This window comes from Crocuta crocuta, unplaced genomic scaffold (assembly GCF_008692635.1).
Source record: "Crocuta crocuta isolate KB4526 unplaced genomic scaffold, BGI_CrCroc_1.0 scaffold159, whole genome shotgun sequence".
Taxonomy (NCBI): domain Eukaryota; kingdom Metazoa; phylum Chordata; class Mammalia; order Carnivora; family Hyaenidae; genus Crocuta; species Crocuta crocuta.
In genome coordinates this window covers 1,306,537-1,316,588 of record NW_027533263.1, presented here as the reverse complement: position 1 = coordinate 1,316,588, position 10,052 = coordinate 1,306,537, and the positions used below count along the sequence as shown (strand labels likewise).

Genomic DNA, 10,052 nt, shown 5'->3' with positions numbered 1-10,052 from the left:
TTATAACATCCCTGATTGGGTCAAGCTACCTGATGCGGGTCAGGAGAGAGCCTACCACTACTCTCACCCTGACTGTTCTTCTGGGCCTAGGAGTGACAGGAGCAGGGACCGGTATTTCAGTCTTAGCAACCCAAAGTAAAAACTATCAGGACTTAAGAATGGCCATAGACGCTGACATCCAGAACCTAGAAAACTCTATTGCCCATTTACAAGAATCCCTGACCTCACTAGCAGAGGCAGTACTGCAGAACAGAAGGGGCTTAGACCTTTTATTCCTCCAACAAGGTGGATTATGTGCTGCCCTCAGGGAAGAATGCTGCTTTTATGTTGATCATTCGGGAGTAGTCAAAGAATCTCTAGCTAAGATAAGAGAAGGCCTGGCCAGAAGAAAACGAGAGAGTATGAGCTGAGCCAGAGTTGGTTCGAGAAATGGTTTAACAACTCCCCTTGGCTAACTACCCTGATTTCTACTTTATTAGGCCCCCTATTGATTTTATTGCTGTTACTAACCTTTGGACCTTGCATTCTTAATAGACTAGTTATATTTATGAAAGAACGCTTGGGGGCCATCCAATTAATGGTCCTCCGGTCACAATACCAATATCCCCAAAACATAGATAGGCCTGGTGACCTCGAGCTCCTAGAGGACCTATGATTGGGTCCACAGAAGTCTCAAGAAAAGGGGGGAATGTGAGACCTAAATCTAACTGACTCCATTTTAGAAAAAGCCTCCATCTTGAGAGTGAACTGGGCCCGAACCCAGTCCCAGGAAAACCCGCAGGAAGTAAGTAGGCAGCCTGCCCTTAGTTACTTCCCTAACAACAGCAACAGCCAATCAGTTTAAAGAGGTGCCTATGTCCCAAGACGTTCCGGTTGGCAGTTGGCAGTCAGGCCAGATGGGCTGAACCAATCAGGTACTGACAAGACAGCCTATACCTATCAGGAGGCTGCCAAGCTGGAACACCCCGAATTCCACAGTAACCATAATAAAAAGCCCTGCGATCACAAGTTCGGGGCTCCATACCATCACTGCTGCATCGGGATGTGTTGGAGTCCCTGCTCGAGCTTGAATAAAGACCCTCGTGTGCTTTCATCAGAATGGGCTCCTCGGTGGTCTTTGGGTGGTCTTTGGGGGTCTCGCGATCTGGGCATAACAGAACTTCATTTTTTAGAATTAAAAACTTCTACCATAGACTGAGAAAAAATATTTGTAAAACGTATCTTATAAAGGATTTCTATCCAAAATATACAAAGAACTCTTAAAATTCAACAGTAAAAAATCAAACAACTCAGTTCAAAAATGAGCAAAAGAGGATGCCTGTGAGACTCAGTCAATTAAGCGTCTGACTTCAGTTCAGGTCATGATCTCATGGTTCAGGAGTTTGAGCCCCACATCAGGTTGTTCACTGACAGTGTGGAGACTGCCGGGGACACTTTCTCCCTCTCTCTCTCTCTGCCTCTTCCTTGCTCATACTGTCTCTCTCTCTTTAAAAAGTAAACAAACATTAAAAAATAATTAGAAAATTAAAATAATCATCCAGACAAATTTTTCTTTGAAACTTCTTGCATTCTAAACATTTTAGTCAAATAATAATGGATCAGTTGGACTGTGTTAGGTTAAAAAAATATAAATATAAACCCCACATTTTTTTCTCTCACATGAAAGTCCAGAGGTAGGTAGACTAGGGCTGGTATAGTGACTCTGTCCTCATCCAAGAAGGCTCCTTTCTGCTCACTACTCAGCTATACCTACAGTGTGGCCGCTATCTTCATAGTTCCAGACGGAAGTTAAAGCTCCAGCCATCACATTCACATCCTAGTCAGCAAGATGGAAGAAGGGATAAAAAGGTGAAGGGGAAAAAATAACTGCCTTTCTTAAAATTTTAATTCTAGTATAGTTAACATACAGAGTTATATTAGTTTCAGGTGTACAATATAGTGATTCAACAATTCTATATATTACTCAGTGCTCATCATAAGTATACTCTTAATTCCTTTCACCTATTTCATCCCCCCCTTCCCCTATGTTAACCATCAGTTTGTTCTCTGTATTTAAGAGTCTGTTTTGGTGGGGGGATGGGCAACTGGGTGACTCAGTCAGTTAAGCATCCAACCTCAGCTCAGGTCATGATCTCGCAACTTGTGAGTTCAAGCCCTGTGTTGGCTCTGTGCTGACAGCTCAGAGCCGAGAGCCTGCTTTGGATTCTATGTCTTTTCTTCCCCTTTTTCTCTTCCCCTCTCCTGCTCATGCTCTCTCTGTGTCTCTCAAAAATAAATAAACATTTTAAAAAATCTTTTAAGAGTTTGTTTTTTGGGTTGTCTCTTTTTTCTTCGTTTGTTTTGTTTCTTTAGTTCCATATATGAGTGAATTCAGATGGTATTTGTCTTTCTCTGACTGACTTATTTCACTTAGCATTATACTCTGTAAATCAATCTATGTTGTTGCAAATGGCAAGATTTCACTCTCTTTATGAATGAGTTTTTTATATATATATATGCCACATCTTCTTTATCCATTCATTTGTCAGTGGACACTTGGATTGCTTCCATAATTTAGCTATTGTAAATAATGCTGCAATAAACATAGAGGTGCATATCTCTTTTTGAATTAGTGTTCTTGTATTCTTTAGGTAAATACCTAGTAGTGGAATTACTGGATCATATGATAATTCTATTTTTAATTTTTTGAGGAACCTCCATACTGTTTTCCACAGTAGCTACACCAGTTTGCATTCCCATCAACAGTACATGAGGGTTCCTTTTTCTCCACATCCTCTTCAACATTTGTTATTTCTTCTCTTTTTTATTTCAGCCATTCTGATAGGTATGAGGTGATACTTCATTGTGGTTTTGATTTGCATTTCCCTGATGATCAATGATGTTGAGCATCTTTTCATGTCTGTTGACCTTCTGTATGTCTTCTCTGGAGAAATGTCTGCTCATGTATTCTGCTCATTTTTAATCAGATTGTGTTTGGCTGTTGAGTTATATAAATTCTTTATATATTTTGGATCCTAACCCTTTATTAGATATCTTATTTGCAAATATCTTCTCCCATTCTTCTGGTAGCCTTTTAGTTTTGTTAATTGTTGTCTTCACTGTGCAGAAGCATTTTATTTTGATGTAGTTCCAATAGTTTATTTTCACTTTTGTTTCCCTTGTCTCAGGAGACATGTCTAGAAAAATGTTGCTATAGCCAATGTCAGAGAAAATACTACCTGTGTTCTCCTCTAGGATTTTTATGGTTTCAGGTCTCATATTTAGGTTCTTAATTCATTTTAACTTTGTTTTTGTGTACGGTATAGGAAAGTGGTTCAGTTTCATTCTTTTGCATGTAGTTATCCACTTTTCCCAAAACCATTTGTAGAAGAAACTGTCTTTTTCCCATTGCATAGTCTCTCTTACTTTGTCTTAAACTAATTGGCCATATAATCATAGGTTTATTTCTGGGCCTTTTATTCTGTTTCATCGATTTGTGCCAGTATCATACTGAATAAACAACTGTTTTTTAAGGAAAGTTCTAGCAGCTGCCAAATGATTCTACTGCTGACATCTTATTGGCCAGGACCTTGACACATGACCACATCTAGCTACAAATTGAAGCTTGGACAAGTAGACTATCTTCTGTGAGGCTTTGTGCCCAGTTGCAAATCAAGGTTTCTACTGAAAAAGAAAATGAATATATGGAGACAGCAAGCAGGGTCTGTACACAGCCAAATTGACAAGGCTGGCCTCAAATTCTGACCTCTTGATGGTATAGATAACATTCTTAATCCTGAAATCTTGCTCCTAAAATCTCAGAGGAGAAGAGATTCTCAAATCAAACATTACAGATAGATGAGGGTGTCAAGTGACTCCTCCTATAGTCTATTCATGAAAGAGGATTGAAGAGATTGGGGACTGGGATAGAACAGGGTTGAGGTCAGGAGAAAGAATAGGGATAGGAGTACTGGTCAACTAGGGGTTGACTAGTCAATTGTCCTAACCAGTGTCTCAGAAAAGCAGCCCTGAGACGAGGAGTTCTACTTCTGAAAGGAGGGGCTAGAGATGGGACAGAGAAGTAAGGACAAAAGTAAGAAGAGAAGGGTAGTTTTGTTAGTGATGAAGAACCAACTACTTGAAAGTTGAAAAGAATTACCTAGATAGTACAAAAGTCAATATTCTCAAATACATAGACAGATATAAGTGAGAATTTGGTAAACAGATAGAAGAAATAATATCAGCCATAGTTCTGTCATCCATATGCCACTTTGTAAATATTTCTGGCACTTTGTTTTCTTATGGGAGGTATTTTCTGTTTTATTTTAAGCATGGTTACCATAAACATACTATTTTGTACTCTTTTCCAGGTAACATGAGTATACGAGCATTTTTCTCATTATGATATTCTGTCAAGAATACTGTGAACTGGTTAAGCATTTGGGCCCCAAAGTAGCTCTCTTCATGGATTGAATTTATATCCTAATATGGGGTGATCATGGATAAGCTACTTAACATTCACTTTGCTCATTTTCCTTATCTATGAAATGGGAGGAAAAATAATTAGAACAATAATACCTACCTCATACAGCTGTTCTGAGGATTAAATGAGATAATTCATTTATTTGTGTTTATCTGTTTGTGTAATTATCTATTTGTGTGAAGAGCTAATAACAGGGTCGCCTGGCTGGCTCAGTCAGTTAAGTGTCTGACTTCAGCTCAGGTCATGATCTCATGGTTCGTGGGTTCGAGCCCCAAGTCAGGCTCTGTGCTGACAGCTCAGACCCTGGCTCCTGCTTCAGATTCTGTGTCTCCCTCTTTCTTTGCCCCTCCCCCACTTGCACTCTGTCTCTCTCTCTCTCTCTTTCTCACAAATAAATAAACATTAAAAATTTTTTAAAAAGAGCTAGTAACAGTTTGATGTAAGCTCTTATTATTTATAAACATAATTTTAATGGTTACATAAAATATCTATCAGTGGAGATATCATCATAAGCACATTCTTATTACTGAACACTTAGCTAATTCTCAGTTTGGGGCTATCATAAGGTTTGAAATATTTTAATGCATTTATCTCTTTTATTTTTAAGATAATTAAAGTAATATCTTAAGAGTCTTCATATATATTTTAGAACATTTTATTTAAATGAGGTGGTAGGTACCATGAGTATTCATTATATTGTTATCTAATATAATTCTCTTTTAGCATGTCTAAAATATTTCACTAAAATACTCTGAAAAAGAATAAGAAATGCCTCTAGTAATCAAATACTCATATGCAAAAGTACCAAAGAAAAAGTCATAGACTCCACTATTCAAGTGAGAAAAATAACTTCCATGAAAACTAACAGACCAAGATGCGGGCTTTGAAGGCTCTCCATGCTCTAACAACAGCCACCTCCTGGCTCAGCACTCACCATTGCTCACATTCTCTCTATGCCAGCTAAAAGTTACAGTCAAATTTTCTAAAACATGCCTTGCATTCCCCCTGTCCCTTCACTTGCTTTGTCTCCTCACCTACAACATATTCTCTCCTCCATCTCAAAATCCTACACACTTTACTTTTTAGGTTTGGTTCAATATTTCCAAAATAAGTTCCCCATAGTGTGATATAATGGTAATAGTGATCTTCACATGGCATCACCAAAGCAGTTATAACAAGTCCTTTATTGGCAGAGTGCCATATCAGGCTCGAGTGGCCCAAGTACTCTCCTGTCTTCCTCTTTCCCTAAGGGCTTCAAGGTGACAGCCAGGAAATCTACCCTGACACCTGTCAGCTCAACTCTTTCCGGTTTAGCTGAACTGATGACAGACACCTTTATTCATGGCTGGAATGCCCAATCATAGCTAAGTATCAACCCCTGGCTGACCCTCTTTCCATTACTGGACACCCCATCCATGACTGAACATCCTAATTATGGTGGAATGTTCCCATATATAGCTAGACATTGGTTCCCCACCAATGGCTAGACATTCTGCCAACATATAGATATCTTCCTATGGCTAGACATCTCCATCCATGTCAGAACATCCTACCAATTACCCACAGCTGGAAATCTCCATCTATGATTATGTATTCTACCTCCCATGACTGGGCTGGGCATTCGCAGTCATGGCTGGACATCCACCCATGACTAGACATCTTTGATGACTGAACATCCCCCATGGCTGGATCTGCCCTGTACATACCTATCAAGGGTTTGTCGGGGGTGGGGAGGGAAGGGAAGAATAGACTCCCCCAGTGGGTATGCCCATAAGAGCTCTCTCATTTAAGTAAGCAAGGGAAGGCAAGGCATTATTCCTACCATTTTGTCAGCCTAGGCCTGAAATCATAATCCCTCTTTACTCCAACCCAGACTACTTGCCAGTGAGCAAAACACCCAAGCAAACACTTAGCATTCTTCTCTTTGGGACCTAGGGATTGGTTGTGTTAAGAATAATGTTATACAAAGACAAAAAAGGCAATGGGGTAAAAGTAAACAGATGACAAAGTATAATCTAATAAATTATGTTTAAAAAGATGGAAGGGAAAGAGAAGTTAGGAAAGAAAAGATGCTTATTTGCCAAGCTCTATATTTTCACCATGCCAGGAAGGTGGGATAAGGGAAGATACGTGGCCATGCCACCTGTCTGTGGGGAGAGGATAGAGGCTGGAAAGGTAAAATAATGACTCTCATAAACAGCAGAGAGGAGTACGATGCCTTCTCTGAAATGATGCTACGCATTTCCAATATTTGTGTAATTTCTAAAGAACACCAGATGATAGGCTAGTGGTGAACATTCTAGATCTAGCACTACCACTGGTTGGTTTGTTTGTTTTTTCCGAGGTTTGGGAAAAAGCCATTTAAAAACTGTGTGCCTCAGTTTCTTTGATCATAAAATGGATGTTCTCATTCTTTTGGCATGCATTATGGTTGGCTATCCACAGAGTCACTCCATGCTCCACTTTTTCATTTTGGAGACCATGTGCCTCATAGGAGCTGAACCCCTCTCCAGCCCAGTAGATTGAAGCTGGGCTTGTATAAACCAGCCATGGTGATCCTATTCCCTCTGCCAAATACTGGTTTAAGAGTAGGCATGTCATGTAACTCTAGCCAATGAGAAGTAAGGAAAAGAAACAATTGGGGAGGAAGGCTTCTAGGGAAATTTTCCTTTGCTCTTAAGAAGGAACACAAAGAAGATGTGTTTTCTCTTCTGTCATTTGGGTGCGATACTTGGACCTGTAGCCATCTTGCAGTCATTAGATGACAAATCTGAAAATAAAAGGCAAAATACAGAAAGTACAGAGAGGACAGATAGAAAGCACCAAGTCCTGATGACATCATTGAATCAGTGACTTAACCAAGCCAGAAACTATACCCCTATCTCTGGACCTTTTGCTTAATGAGCATAAACAAACAAACAAAAAACTTGATATTTTTGTTGTTAGTTATTAGGTCTCTCATTACTTGCATCTAGACATTTTGAATGATACAATAGTTCATCAAGAAGGCACACGTTAATGTAAAAGATTTTCAAAATTGAATCCTCAATAGAATACAAGATATCATATTACTACTTTTTATTTCAAAATAAAAATAGAAATTAGACTATAACAAGAATACATAGAAGAGACAGAATCCAAGAGATTGGGAGAAAAAGGACGCAGAATACACTGAGAAAGCCTTCTAACGTGAGTGTGAACTGGGGAAGATAAAATCGGGCCGGGATCAGAGACTCAGAGGGACGGGGGCGATCCCCCTCTGCGGGGAGTGAGAGGGGAAAGAGAGAGGCTGAAACTACTCAAGACACGGTTCCTGTCACTGGGGAACAGAAAAACCTCCACTCGGGGCACAGAAGGATCGTGGGCGCCAAATCCCCACGCACCAACTCGTCCTAGAAGGGCTGCACGCCGACCGCTCCTTTGTGCTCCTGGCTCGGCTGGATCCCTAGAGGGGAGGTGAAGGGCTTAAAACTGGGAGATTTGCCCACGAGTTCGTGATTTGGGTGATGAGACACAGAGGGACCCGGTTTCCCCCTCTCCAGCGCACCTGAGGCACCCCCCAGGCAAACCACTGTCCTTGCTCGCCAACCCGACCTGGAGGAGAAGGGAGCGGCGATTCTGGCTCAATCCCCAGGGCTAGGCAAGAGGCTTGGAATTGCCCTGAAGGGATTGCCTGCGAGGTTGTGACAACGGCAATTTCAGTGGGGCGCGCGGACTGGGATTTGGAAACTAGGCCTGGCCTGGGTTAAAGAGCGCGACCCACTTTGGCTGTGCCCCCGGCATGGGGAGTTTACACACCCAAAAAGTGAGGTGCAGCGCTTGGTTCAATAAGGGACTGGAGCACCACCATTCTCCTACCCACAACTACCAAGGCAGAACTCCTGCCTGACACATTGGATCAAACCACGCTCATCACTGCTAGAGAGCTGCCCTCCTCTTTTTTTCTTTTTTCTCTTTTTTCCGAAACACTGACCTGATTAATTCTGGTCACCGACTTGCTTAAACAGTCACATTTAGTCCATTCTGTAGATGTAAATTCTACACCTACCTACCTTTTCATCTCATTCTTTCAGGAGTAATTAGACTATATAGTTTCTCTGGATAACACCAGCGTCCTTCTCTCACCTCTCCAACCATATTCCACCCTTTAGCTCTTTGAAAAAAGCTTTTTATCCCTTCTGCCTGTTCATCTATTTCCAATTTTGCCTCATCCCCGCCCTGTCTCTCTCTTTCTCTATGCTCTTCAACCAGCACTACATACACCCGGCTATTTAATTGCAGCTGGGAAATCTGGTTATATGCTTTAAACTGTTCTTTGTCCATTGGTTTTCTTCTTTTTTCCTTTTCTTTTCTTCTTTTTGACTTTTTTGTATGTTTTATTTTCTATTATTTGCCTTCCCTCCTCCATCTTTTCTCTTAACTTTTTCGTTTTCCCTCTCGCTTTGCATGTTAGTTGGATTTGTCTGTGCATTAGTGTGCCTCTGCTCCCTATGTGTTTGTCTGTCTGTTTTCTTCTCCAGGGCTTCCTCAACAAACAAGCCAAAGTACACATGGTGGAAAATCCCAAATACCACTACATTATCTATAAGAATAACAGAAAATAAAATAACTAAGGTCTCAACAGGAGAGACCAAGAGATACCATTCAAAAAACATTTTCTGAAAGGATAGGCCCTGGACAGTCAAAGAGTCTCTTGGGTACAAGAGCGTTCACAGGTGCAGAGAGCATAAAAAGTTTTTAAAACTAACAAGAGATAGAAAGCTAACCAAAATGATGAAAGGAAATTCCAAAGAAATTCCAAGAAGAATTGACAGCTAAAGAACTGCTCGAAACAGATATAAGCAGCATAACTGAACAAGATTTTAGAACAGTAATCATAAAATTAATCGCTGGGCTTGAAAAAAGAATAGAAGACATCAAAGAAACTATGGCTACAAACAGCATGGAGCATAAAAATAGACATGATGAATTAAAAAATGCGATAAATGAGATACATAATATATTGGAGGCATCCAATGCACGGACTGAAGAGGCAGAAAGGAGAATAAGTGATTTAGAAGACACCATTATAGAAAAACAAGAAACATAACAAANTTGTCACCACTAAGCCAGCCCTACAAGAAATGCTGAGGGGGACGCTCTGAGGGAAGTGTTGCAAGGAACGCAAGATACGAGAGACACCACCACAGGCATAAACCCCACAAAGGACACAAAGACNAATTGAGATCATACCATGCACACTGTCAGATCATAATGCTTTGAAACTTGAAATCAATCACAGGAAGAAGTCTGGAAAACCTCCAAAAACATGGAAGTTAAAGAACACCCTACTAAAGAATGAATGGGCCAATCAGGCAATTAGAGAAGAAATTTAAAAATATATGGAAACAAATGAAAATGAAAACACAACAATCCAAAATCTATGGGACGCGGCAAAGGTAGTCCTAAGAGGAAAGTACACTGCAGTCCAGGGCTATTTCAAGAAATTAGAAAAAGCACAAATCCAAAATCTAACAGCTCGCCTAAAGGAACTAGAGGCAGGGCAACAAGAGCACCCCAAACCCAGTAGAAGAAGAGAAATAGTAAAAAT

At 40.4% G+C, this 10,052-nt stretch overlaps 1 protein-coding gene across 4 annotated transcripts in view; it reads right to left on the bottom strand.

The window, feature by feature from the left end:
* The window catches only part of CASP10 (caspase 10), a 58,619-nt gene extending 56,811 nt beyond the window's left edge, over positions 1-1,808 (bottom strand). For 2 of the 4 annotated variants that reach the window (XM_077747606.1, XM_077747610.1), the window contains exons 1-2: positions 1,660-1,808; positions 1,025-1,144 (exon numbers count right to left, since the gene is read on the bottom strand). The gene's annotated coding sequence lies outside the window, so the exon portion shown is untranslated. Of the gene's footprint in view, positions 1-1,024; positions 1,145-1,644 lie in introns of all 4 variants that reach the window. The other 2 variants (XM_077747607.1, XM_077747608.1) reach the window with 2 other exon arrangements.
* Between the last annotated feature and the right edge of the window lie 8,244 nt (positions 1,809-10,052).